General features: G+C 43.7%; 1 protein-coding gene across 4 annotated transcripts in view; it reads right to left on the minus strand.

The window, feature by feature from the left end:
* ndrg3a (ndrg family member 3a) overlaps window positions 1-13,297 on the minus strand; it is a 32,052-nt gene extending 18,755 nt beyond the window's left edge. For all 4 annotated transcript variants that reach the window (XM_051416498.1, XM_051416497.1, XM_051416500.1 and 1 more), the window contains exon 1: window positions 13,130-13,297. The gene's annotated coding sequence lies outside the window, so the exon portion shown is untranslated. The remainder of the gene's footprint in view (window positions 1-13,129) is intronic.
* Window positions 13,298-13,299: the final 2 nt, after the last annotated feature.

Raw genomic sequence — 13,299 nt, forward strand, 5'->3', positions numbered from 1 at the left:
TACGCATCAGCAGTCAGGGAAGCACCCTTGTACATTGAAAGCATTGCATAAGACACCGTTGTTGGCACCAATGTCCATTTAATGTGAGGCATGGTGAGATTTCTATGCACTTTTAAAAATGTATTCATGTATTTTGCAATCACAGTCCAAGGTGTCTTGGTCAAGGTGTTTTGTCAGACCAACGGCCTAGAGCTATTACCCAGAGTTTTTCAGTTCACAATGATATAAAAGAATAAACAACAACATTTGTAAGTAACAGGAACCAGGGAATGTTTGGCAGCTCGGATTGATAATAAATGACTTAAATGATTGATCCTCTTACAATGAATCGACTAATCCTTTCAGTAGTACGTGCAGTTCATGACAACAACCTAATCCTATGATATAGATCGATTAGTTTGGGGTTGAAAAAGGTGGCAGCAGGTATCTAAGTCACAAGTCGAGCCCTGACAGTCTCTCCTCATTTTCTTTCTTCTCCACTTTGGCATCCTGGGATACGGTACTGTACATGATGATGCAAGAGCTGGCCAGAAAGGGGATAGAGGGCGTTTTATCTTTGAGTTCTCAGGGAAAGGTCACACTTCCATTCCACACAGATGGTGTGCAAACATGTACACACACAAAGATGGATCAGGCCAGGTTTAACAAGAAGCTCTAAAGCCCACCTCATTTGTTTTCCCCTTGAAGCCAGCCGTTTGTCCCTGCGCGTAATTACTGAACAAAATGTCCCCCTCCCCCACTTTCCCTGAAATGGTACCTCTTAGGCCTCGTCTGCTTGCACAAGGTGAGGACAGGAAGTGGTATTGAATTACCTGGCTGTGCTCAGGAGAGTGGCTCATGTTACACATAACAGCAGATGGAGCCTCTGCCTCTTCTAGGTCAATGCTTACAACTGTAAGACAAAGCCAAACTGGTCTGCACCACAACACAAATAGCCTTGTTACAGAAAGATAGCATTTATCGAAACAGATGCCCATAATGCTAACAAACAAACGAACAAGGCCAAATGCAATGGACTGGTTGTACAGCAGACATTTTGGCATATCATAACAGGAAACTCACAGGTGTATTAATGATAGCTGCATAACATTACATAATCTTGGGGGCGCCTGGATAGCTCAGTGGGTAGAGTTGGCGACCCATGTACCTAGGCTGAGTCCTTGCTGCAGCGGCCCAGTGTTCGATTCCGACCTGCGGCCCTTTGCTGCGTGCCATCCCCTCGCTCTGCCCCCCTTTCCTGTCTATCTTCAACTGTCACTGTAATAAAAGGCAATAAAAGCCCAAAAAAATATACTTAAAAAAAAAACTAAAACATTGCATAGTCTTGCTACTGTGGTGTGCTGGTTTACTGTCACTGTTACTGGGACACTTAATGGGATTGAGCCATTGTTACTGTTATAAAGTCCACCTGTGCTTAGATAAGTCAAAATGTCTGCTGTGCAACCAACCACCATTGGGCAGATGACTAGCCAATTGGAGGAGTGGCTACAATCACTTCCTGAGTCAGAGCCAACCCCCCTGGAACAACCTTGAGATGCTTGTATCAGATAACCTTCATGGTTGGTTTGTGATGATTCTAGCAGCGAACTCACAGTAGGGGGGTACCAGAAATGATGACATCACACCATGTCTGTGTTGCCAGTAATTTCATCCTCTGATTGCCTGACAAAGGTCTGAACAGACAGCTGTCTGTTGACACATGAAACAGGTCAGAGGTGCTCCTGCTCTGGCAACAGATTATACCTTGCTATGAAACAAGCAGGGAAGCAAATGGATATAACTCTGCACAATCCTCAAATTACATAAAAAAAATAATAAATAAATAAATAAACCAAAACGTAAAAACATCTAGTGTTGGAAGTACTCAGCCATCAGCATGGGGAGCTAAAACATGCCGGCAAAATCCCTGCTGACAAATCCGGCTCAATGGTGGAGCTAAATAATATTTAGACAAGTGAACAAGGAAGAAAGAAAAACAAATACTCTGCATGCTTGAGCGTATTGACCGGATCAATCCAACACTTCCTCAGGCTGTCACAGAAAGTGGAGGGGAGGCAAAAGCCGCTTTAATTGTAGCAGGCTAGCCGGGTAATCAAGGTGTTAAGGGAGACGGGGTCAGGGTGAGCTTAAACCAACTGACAGACTGACTGGGTGGCTTTCACAGCCCAACCCCACTGACCCCTTCTACTGGGTTACCCGGGCAACTAACTACCAAAAGAAGAAGCAAAGGATGGTGGTGGGGATTACTCCCCCACCACCATCCTTTGCTTCTTCCTTTGGTTTCTACCTGAAAGAAAGACATGTCCCCTGGGGACTTTAGCAGATGTCAGACCCCCTTAACCGGGCATCAAATCAACTGAAAGAACACCATATTCTATTTAGCAACATCCACCATCACCCGATTCTACCTACTCCACCCCTGCCATACCTCTCAGCATACGCAGCTGTTGCCATAGAGACAAAGCTGGTTGCAGATGTTTATTCTCAGCCGGGCTAGCCCCAAGGGACAGATGTGAGGCTAGGAGACAGGAGGAGATAGCGGCAGAAATTAGAGGAATTGATCAAGTGAAGCTCAAAACGTTACCCCTGGCAATCAAATGAGCCATGCAGGCTGTCTGTAACAGCAAAGCTTAGTGTAACTGGGCTAGAAAACCAGTAGTAGTCCCAGATGACATGAGGGAAATTCCATTTCCAATCTGTGCAGCTTGCAGGCTTTGTCCCATATTCACACAATACCATTAATGTGGATGAGGATGGGGAAAGGATTGAGAGAGCTGATGATGTAGAACGAGTCCCTCTAGCCTCGACAGTGTGTCTGTTGAAGCGGATTGCTCTTACAAATGGTTTCCCTGACACCGGGGTCTGTTTTACTCAGCTCTTCTGTTTGCAGACGAGTAACACACAAATTACATGCTGGCTCTCATACATGATTTCCTTCATCTGTTCCTTGGGTCCATTTCCCTGAACGGCGTGTAGCTGCCAGTGGGGCCTCATCTCACCACTAAATATCATGCCACGCAGCAAGGGACAAGGGCTGTGCTGGGTGAACAAACGACAGCAGAAACAAATCGTGTCAAAGGAAAACCACATGAGGCCCTTTCTGCGCAGCAAAGGTCACTTCACTAGCCTTCACTATAGCGTAGTGTCAGAGCTGCCTGTGGGAGACTGAGAAGCTTTCAATTCTGGCACAATTACTTTACAGTTAGGACATGGTGAAATCTGTCAGGATAATAAATAGAAAACTTATTTAGCATCCCTCCCTCTCTCCTTTCTTGTTGGCAAGCACTGCTACCCCCTACCTCACACACATCATCACATCTCTATGGCTGTAAAAAGAGAGGACATTAACGCTGAGTTGCAGGCACCAGAATGCATGCATGTGTGGACACAGAGGCGCGTGCCAAAACACCTACTGTAGATATATGGCGTCTCTGCCAACAAAAAGGAGTCCTCTAGCTGCCATGTCAGCAGACGGCACTGAGAGATCGATGAACACATCCCCTGTTCCTCCTCCCACTTTTCCTTCCTCCCACCCACATCTTCCTCCCCCTCCACTCCATGCACTCTCTCTCTGTCTTTGTCTATCCATCTCCATCTCACCTTGGGCCGTCAGGAAGTCTAGGCATGCTGCTTGATGGACGACAGAGAGCCCAGCTGTGATGCTGACCCCCCCCCTTTAGCCCCTTCAATTAGGCCTCTTTCCTCTTTATCGCCATGGCAACCATGTCTTCAGATTTTCTCCTTGTCATCATCATTCACATCATGGCCGTGCCATGACTCTAACCTTTCTGGCTTCAGGTTGACCAAACTGAATGTCAGCATGGTGACCTCATATTAACCCACCTCTGGGTCTCTATGGAGCCCCTGACTCAGCCATCAGGCGTATTGCCATGGTGATATAAAGCAGAAATCCTTAACTGTCCACACATTGTTACCCTCTGTAGTAGGGAGAGGTTTACAGCAAAGCCGGTGAGGTTGTAGCGGAAGGTTTTGTCACATACAAAAAATGAAAAAATTGTAAAAAAGTGTAATAAAAATGAGCTTATGCTTGATTTCAATGTAGAAAAATAGAAACCCTTATAGTGCAAAAACTTCTGTTACAGAGTGTCTATAATCATAAAAAATATGAGTCTTGCGTTATCACACAGATTACCAATTTATTCATTCAAAAACATTATGGTTTATTTATGATATACTTTCATGTCAGACGATCCCTTGATGGGTGTTTTCTGTGGTATGCAAAAAAGATTTTTTGCTTGAAAGCGGTCCAAAAATTGCATAAGTTTAGATGAATGTTTTGGTTCTCTTGTAGTACAAACACTTCCCACCAGTTTTGAAAAAGTAGATAATTTCATATATGTGATCAAAAATATTTGTTGTTTTGTTTTTTACACAAACCCATATTTGATTTACAGTAAAGGAATTTGACCATGTATCGCAAAAAAACGCTGCAGTACTTTTCCGTGTCACTTGCCTAAGTTAGCAACTTAGAAATTACACACGATTTTTACATATATATTGTTAACCTGGAACACATTTTGCCAGTTGTCCATAAAATGTTAAAAAAAAATTAAAATTAGAAACCAGTGTTACACTGGGAAACTTTGAGATCAAACATTTTCAAATGAACAATTTTTGCACTCTTTGATTCTAGACTGCCCCTCTTCGAGCAAAGGAGCAGGTTCAGTTAAGCCTTCAAAGCATCTGAAGAACACACCTTAATGGGCTGCATCCATCAAAAGATCGAGATTTGGGACACGGCTATTGACAATTACCAGCTCATTTCCAGCGAGGGCAAGTAGTGTCATCTGCCTGTCTGCTGTCTCTGGGAGCCCAATTATTCTAATGACAGGAGGAACACAAGCATGTCTGTCCTCAACCGGAGCCTCAGTCTGCAGTCAACACTTCACCAGGCTTTACATCACAACAGAAAATAGGCCAACACAAATTCCAGAGATACTACCCTCCTGCCAACACAACACAAGAGTGTTCTGCTGTCTGGGCTACAAACAAGTGGAAACCCTGCACAGTCACCAGTGTGGTGACGCCTTGCTCTTTGACTGGGAGACTTTTCCATCCAGGGGAACGTTACTAGAAATTTCTTTCCAACTTTTTATAACCAGGCCAGGCCTGTGTTTACAGTTTACAGTCTGCGGAGGTAGCAATCCCGCCGGAGTAAAGCTAATGGACTGTGACAAGGCTCAGTTCCAGATTATTGCTCTAACCCAGGCCGTTTGGTAAGAGAATTAGAAGAAGGAAATCCATTTGTTTGGCGGTTCAGGCCCCCCCCCCGTCAGGTCAATAACAACCTGGGTGATAGAAAAGATAGTTGAATTTTATTTTGTTCTATTCTACAGGCAAGGGAGGGAGATCTGGAGTTTACTCTAATTCTCCATCATGGAAAAGCTGACCTAGAGCACATAACCTCCCATGCGGATAAGGTGAGCAAACACACACAGATGAACAAGCATGGAGACCAACACACACTCACGTGCGGACACACTTGCACACAGCTCCCCGTGCTTCACTTCTACTTAATTAAATGACAGCTGGCTCCCCTAAGGCCCCATCATCCTCCTTACAGCTTATATGATTCTCCTGATACAGACTGACAGATAAGTTTCCTTATTATTTTCACCATATAACAAAAACTATGATGTGACATCTCTCTGTTGTCTTTTTCTGTCATGATTCTATCAAAATGGTGTATTCTTATCCAACACCCCCCTATAGTTTTGAAACCAAACATTGGATTAGGTAGCTTTGAGACACAATCTTTGCCCAGGTGTACACTTAAATAATGGACACACACACACACACACACACACACACACACACACACACACACACACACACACACACACACACACACACACACACACACACACACACACACACACACACACACACACACACACACACACACACACACAGATCACATCTGAATAGATGACGAAGCAGAAATGTCTCATTGGTTGCAAAGACAAAAGGAAACTTAAGATAAGCAACTCAATCCGTCAGAGAAGCTATTTTAAGACAGTAAATAAGAGAACAAATTCTTCCTCCTCAAATACAACCTCCTTGTTTAAGCCTTCCAGGATTAAAAAGGTCTAATAAATGCTAAATACTGCATTACTATAATTGACTTATCCCCTTTTTGGAAAACTGAATCTGAGGGCAGATTTACTCAGTCTCTAGCACATCATTTAATATCCTGAGCCTACGGCCAGCCATAACTCAAAATGCAAGTGATAAAAATGTTGTAGAGGTTGTACTTGCATGGAACATAGGATATTACACACACAGGGACAACATTGCGACAGCTGCTGTGTGTGTGTGTGTGTGTGTATACATATATACACACACACACACACACACACACACACACACACACACACACACACACACACACACACACACACACCTCCAATAGCATTTGTGTGCGTGTGTGTGGGAGGAGACTTATGACCTTGTCGTCTGGGTTGTGATATTCATTCATAGTGTGTCACGTCTTTTTCTCTTTTCAAAACATGTGTAATGAACCACACAACATCATCTTTTTATAGAGGAAATCCCAAAACTGATCGTCAATCACTTTTTCTGTGTGTATATGGGAGGAAAAGCCTGGTTCATTGTGGCACGAGTGGCACGTAGCATCCACTGCACTGATCTGCCTGCCAAAAAGGGGGGCCCCCTCTACACACACCCAATCCCTGACCTCAATACTACTCAGGCTGGATTGGGGACAGCCTCTGTTGCACTCACATATAGACATCAATGTAAGTGAGTACATAACCTCCACATACAGATACACACAGTCTTAGACTAAAGTCTAGTACACATATACCTACAGTAAAACGTACTGTATATACATACACTCACACCCATCTCTAATCCAGCAAGACCCTTCTCATTACTCTGTGAAGGCTTTTAAAGAATTACATTATTCCTTGAGGAGCCACTTTATCAGCTAATGGTCTTATAAGATTAAAGAGCAGCATCTGGCTGTATTGATTTATAACCATATATCTCTTGGCATGATCATCTCTCACATGAAAACGCACGCAGCCAAAGAGAGTCTCAGAGGACAGCAAACTGGCTTCCTAAATATAGCGCTATGGTTCGTAAAATTATTTGTCATAACTTCCAGCCGCATGCTAAATTTACTGCACTAATACAGACCCGGAGACAAGTAGCAATATTTTCCACTGGTGAAGGGATGTTTCGGACCAGCAAACTGGAAAATCCATTAGGCCTGTGTGAGACAAGGAAGTCTACGTAGCAGTTATGAATTTTGTATGTTTATGATATGTAAGGCCCTGTAAGTGTGAGTGTGTGTATGTGTGTGTGTGTGTGTGGGCAGCTGGGATGTGAATCAGCCTTCCCATGTTCTTCCCTGCTCAGTACATTGTACTATATAGTCCCACAGAGTCACCCAGGAATCTATTTTGGTCTTCATGTATAAGTAAAGAAGTGGTCCCCACACTGAGCTACATATCAGTGAATCAATGAATCAGTGTGTTTTGACTCTTAGATGTGCTTGTGTCCTCTTATCCCCTTACCCTTCCTTCTCTTGTACTACTATATGTATAAAAACGAGTGGACAATAAAACCAGATTTGCCAACTATTGACATCCATAATCTCTTAATGCCCCAAATGTACTCATATTGTGTGAATGCCATATAATTAAATTGACAACGGCTGCAACACAGGTGCATTACTTATTTTGCATGATTAGATCTCCAGTTCCACGCAACTTCAACCTGAGCAGAGGAGCAGAGAGACTCTCAACAGTTCATCTGTAATTAATCAGGACAAGGATATCAGAAAAAAGGTATTGAAGAAGTGAAATATCATTCAGTTTTATTAATTAAAACCCTATAACAAGACACTACTAGGTTCGCGTTACAGGTTCTAAGTGCTGTAAACAATGGCAGTATATTCATCCTGTGCTTGCAACACACACACACACACACACACACACACACACACACAAATGATGTTTATCATCTTTCCTCTGACTCCACATAATACCATGCAAGGCACTGCCACAGCTGATCCTTTCAAACGATGATAAATATACTAATAAGAGGATGGCAATACAGAAAGCTGTAGATACATGACACACATCATCAATAAATCAATACACATTAGCATAGACAGGTCTCACACAAAGGAAGGCATGGAGGAGGGAGGATGGGGTAAGAGGAAAAAAAATATATAATAATTACTACTAAGAGGGCCGGCAAGGGGCAAATGAGTCTTGATAAATCTTATGTGATAGGTCAGAGAGAGGTGTGAGTGTGTCTGAATGAGTCTCTCCTGGCTGAGCTCCTTCTGATATCTGGCTATAATTAAGAGTGAATGGCCAGGCCTGTCGCTCTTGCACTCAGTGCTGCTAACAGAGTACCTGCCCCTACTCTGCCACGCTAGGCAAGTTGCCGCTCAGTCTGTGGGGATTTCCTGGGCCATGCTCACTTGAGCAGACAGCTCAGAGAAAGACAAAGTGCGAGAGGCATAGAGGGTTGCTATGTGCGTGTGTGTGTGTGTGTGTGTGTTTGTTCTGGGTCCCGGCTGGCTAATGTGAGCAGGCAGAGTAGGAGGCTCAGCAGGATCTGTGGACTGCGGTCAGACTGGCCGAAGGGCAGCTGTGGAGGCAGCAGCAAGACCATCTGTGTAGCCAGGCCACTATCCCACACACACACAAACACCCAGAATCAGTTCAACAAGCTTGGTGGAGACATTCGAAACCACCTTCATAAAACATTAAAACAGCACAGAGACATGAGAACCCTTGTGCCCAGAGATAGTAAAGACCTCTGCCTGTGAATACACCGAGGTCTTTGAATCAGAACATGCCGCAGCCTGTTACTGTGTGTGAATTGGTGCTAAGAGGCCTGTTGCCTCACAGGAACACAGCCTCTGCTAACAGAGTTATCTGTGTGGTCAGCTTGGCTGTCACAATGAGTGATTACTGACAACTCAATCTCCCACAGAAACATTGAGGTACCTCCTCTGGCGCCTTCCCCTGCGAATGCTCGCTGTGGAGGTCGGCGGTGTCCTTGGCAACCATAACCCCCCCCCTTCTCGAGCCATCCTCAGCTCAGCTGGTGGCGCCACTGAAATCGAATGACCTTTTTCACCATAATTTACATAAAGTCATTCTCTTCCCATCACGACAACCAAGGCAACATGGAATGCTTTACCAGTCAGTGTAGCACCCCACCCTCGTTAGCTCTAGGATCTAAGCAGTTGTCCTTTATTTTCAATGCAGCAATAAGGCATCACATGAGTCATAAAAAGGCATCAATTATTTCTCCTTCTCAAATATATCAACAGTATGTGTAACATGTACAAATCATGACTCACATTATGACTGACACACACACACACACACACACACACACACACACACACACACACACACTAGGGATGCAATCTCTCCACATAAAGTTCTAGCATTTGAAGATTGATACTACATGTCATCTCTGTTTGAATTTCACTGCTTCTAACAGGAACACCGCCTGAGGGGAGGGTCTTCGAACCACCAGGGCACTGTACCTCCCATTTGCTCCGCCACAATAACAACCACTAAAGCATTTAACTTTCCCGGGTGTTCCTCAGACCGTTGAAGCAAGCAGAGTATGAAATGATCCATGCTGTGCGCAGCCAATCCAGTGTAAATAAAGCTGCGTGCAGCTTACATGTTTTGAGAACCCAGTGTGCAGTGTGTGTGTGTGTGTGTGTGTGTGTGTGTGTGTGTGTGTGTGTGTGTGTTCGCTTATTTATATCTACGACAAACTAGGATTTGTCTCAGTGGAGAGCTGGAACATCCTCTTTTGTTGCTTCCCATCTCTGTACACACACACACACACACACACACACACACACACACACACACACACACACACACACACACACACACACATAAGAAAACATTGAGCACACAATGAGATTGTTCACAGTAGAAATAGTTTCTCTTACTTAAAAAGAACTACGAGCTATAGTTTATACAGAGAAAATCAAATGACAACCCTCCCAGACACTAAAAGAAAAGAGGAAAATGAGAGTTAACACGATGCCATATGTGCAATACTTTGTGCAGTAAATATATATGTGAAGGTGTATAAGGAGAAGAACAGCGGCACAGAGGGACTGTCCGGGGGCATCCAGAGGTCCAGCTTGGCTCGTATCCAACACTTTGGATCAACAAGCTTACCACCTGTGCTCTGCCTCTCCTCATCACCACCTGCTGATAGTACTGCTGATGCAGATAAAAAAAATGGATACAGACTGAGCCCTCGTTCCAAGCAGGAGTCTGATCCAGCAGATACGAGTGTCTGAAAAATGTGTGGACGCTGCCACAACCTCACACAAGCCTGGTAGCATCTGTCTCTGGTGTTGCCATTCATTTAGTTTGCTATAAGTATATCTACCCTCAATTCTCTCCCGGCAGTAAAGACTGATGAAGCAGGGATGGATGGGGTAGCGGTCTGAATAAGCTGTTCGGCTGAGGTCAGGGGAAATTCAAGAAGTTAACCTGGAACAGAGGTGTGTGTGTGTTTGTGTGAGAGTGTGTGTGTGTGTGTGTGTGTGTGTGTGTGTGTGTGTGTGTGTGTGTGTCTGTGTGCATCTGCTGTTTTTGGTCTGAACGCTCGAAGCTGCTGTGCAGAGCTTGTACTGTAACTCTAGGCCTGGCACAGCTTAAATTACAGATGCAGTTACAAATACACAGCAGCAGCACCAGGGCTCCAGGAGGGTCAGACACACAATACGAACATTATTCTGGAGGCTGTACGTTTTTCAAAAACACGGTCTTGATTCAAGATGACTGAAAGGCAATCGAAAAATGTATCAAGGACGAGCTGATGACAACGGAGTTATTATTATTATTCCAATTATGAGAAGAAATCCCAGTTAATGTCCATGTCTGGCGCAGGTTATGCTTTGCCCTGCAGGGCTGGCAAAGCAATAGACACAGTAATGCTGAGGTGAGAGTGAACACAAGGCAGACTGGCTGTCAGCACAGTGGCTTAATTACTGTCTCCATCTCTCCAGTGAGCGTTATTCCCTGACATTCATCCCTGCAAGAAATCCTCTTCTACACAAGAGCATTTCTCACTTTTCATGTACTCTGTAATCCCTGTAATAAATTATGTGCAAGTTGTAATCCATGCTGAATCCGTGCCTTAATACTGCCGTTTCCCGATACTGACATATTGAAATTAATTTATATCATTCACTTACAGTATTAATGCGATATAAAGTACAGTACTGTTGCACTGTGCTGCCGCTGTTTTCACTCTGAATAGTCAGGTACGTTAGTTTTTTAAGCACTTGTGGGGGGTCGAAATCCCTCCACAGTTGAACAGAAAATAACTGACAGTTTTAAAACAAATTGTTGGGGGAAAAACGCATAAACCCATTTTAAATTATTCAAAATTTCAGCGGAGGCTAATAATCAGAGCCCAGAGAGTCCAGATGAACACATTTCCTGGAGATTTCAAAATCTTGCGTACAATGTGTGGCTTAATAAACAACTCCCGGCACTCCCATTAGTTAGGCAGTAGGTTTTCACTGTAATAATCAACCAGTGGGGGATGGATCCCAACGATATGGCAATAAAACTACCCACTATCTGCTCTTTCTCCTGTTTTCAAAACAATCGAATGGTTTACAGATAAGCTTATAGAAAGAAACTTTCTGTTAATAGTTTGCCGTTTATTTGCCTTTCCCGTCTTTAGCGACAGTGTTGTGAGTGACAACAAACGCATGCTTGTTGTGTAAGCGCCACTCAAGCCTTACAGACCATGTGACACTGTTGAGGGCATTGTGGGAGATAAAACACCTGAATTTTACACCCCACCACAGCAAAACTATAACATACGGTACTTTTGAACGGTAATTTGAATTATTACATTACAGAACAAATGCTTTAATGTGCAGACAGTGCATAACACAAAGGTTATAATAACCTGCTCCTTCATGGTGTTTTTAAATCTCCTATAAATACACTTACTTTAATGTCCAATTTTTTGCTGATATTTTTTACTGGGAAACAGCAGAACACAGTGTCCTTTTAAAATATATCCCAAGATGACAATTGTTATTTTTAGTAAGGGGAAACACCTGATGCCCACTCTCCTACACTTCCCACCTGTGTGACCTTCACATGGCCACCAGTGACATTGTCATCCATCATGTGGTGCCTAAATGTGTTACACCTGCAGCTACATCATGGTGATTGATCTAAATGATAATGATGGATCTGCCAGGTCTAGACTGGGAGAGAGTGTTTGGAAAAAACGTGCAGAATAAAGAGTATCATCTACGGTGACAACGTGGGAGAAGGCAAGCCACACATTCAACACACAGATCTGGGGCTTTTAGCTTGTGTTAGAGGTTTCCTCTTCAAACTCCAGACAAAGGGAAATCATGTTCCTCTAATAAACATATTAGTACAACTTGTATTTGATTATACTCAACAATGAGTTTATAATCTAAACCTGGTATCTTATTATATAAGGTTAACTCGTATTGCTAGTGGGTTTGTATTGTATCACTGTAATGAATCCCCCCACAAAAAAAGCTATAAGCTATTCGGCTAACATTTCTTTAGTTGTTTTAGCTCGGTAATTTACGATGTAACGCATCGTGACAGGCCTCATTTCATTATAAATAACTAGAAGCTAAGTTATTATTTAGCGGGCACATAATGTAACAGAAGAACTAACTACTACCAGCCCGCACGGCGCTGACAAAATGAAGATACGGTGTGAAAACAGCGTTATGTCGCATCACTGTTGAGGAGCAGCGATGAACTCATTTCAGTTGAGCTGCAGTTTCTCCAACTGCCGCTTCGCTCGCGCTCACTCAAGCACCAGTTGGCGTCGGTTCCCCCGGTGTTTAACGTGCGTTTTAACGGTTGTTTAACGGTTGTTTTAAAGAGTGAGACAATGGTTGCTTGTTGTTCTGCCACCGTTCCTCTAACAAACGAGGCGACACAAAGACAGCGACGTGAACAGGTTGGGCAATTCAGCGAGCTGAGATAATCTCCTGTGGCATCGGGCACATCTGTAAACGGTAAATGGGAAAAAGCTCCCGCGAAAACACGGGTGTGAGACTTACCTCGAGCTAAAATCAATGTCCGGTGGGTTCCAGTCAATTCCTCTCCGGGTATATTGTTGAGTATCAACGGCAATATGTATATTTAAGTACAGAGTACACACTGCTGCTGCCTGCCGCTTCCTCAGCCTCAACTAGTATTTCGATGTGACTCCGGGGCGGAACTACACGCT

Source organism: Dicentrarchus labrax, unplaced genomic scaffold (genome assembly GCF_905237075.1).
Source record: "Dicentrarchus labrax unplaced genomic scaffold, dlabrax2021, whole genome shotgun sequence".
NCBI classification, from domain to species: domain Eukaryota; kingdom Metazoa; phylum Chordata; class Actinopteri; family Moronidae; genus Dicentrarchus; species Dicentrarchus labrax.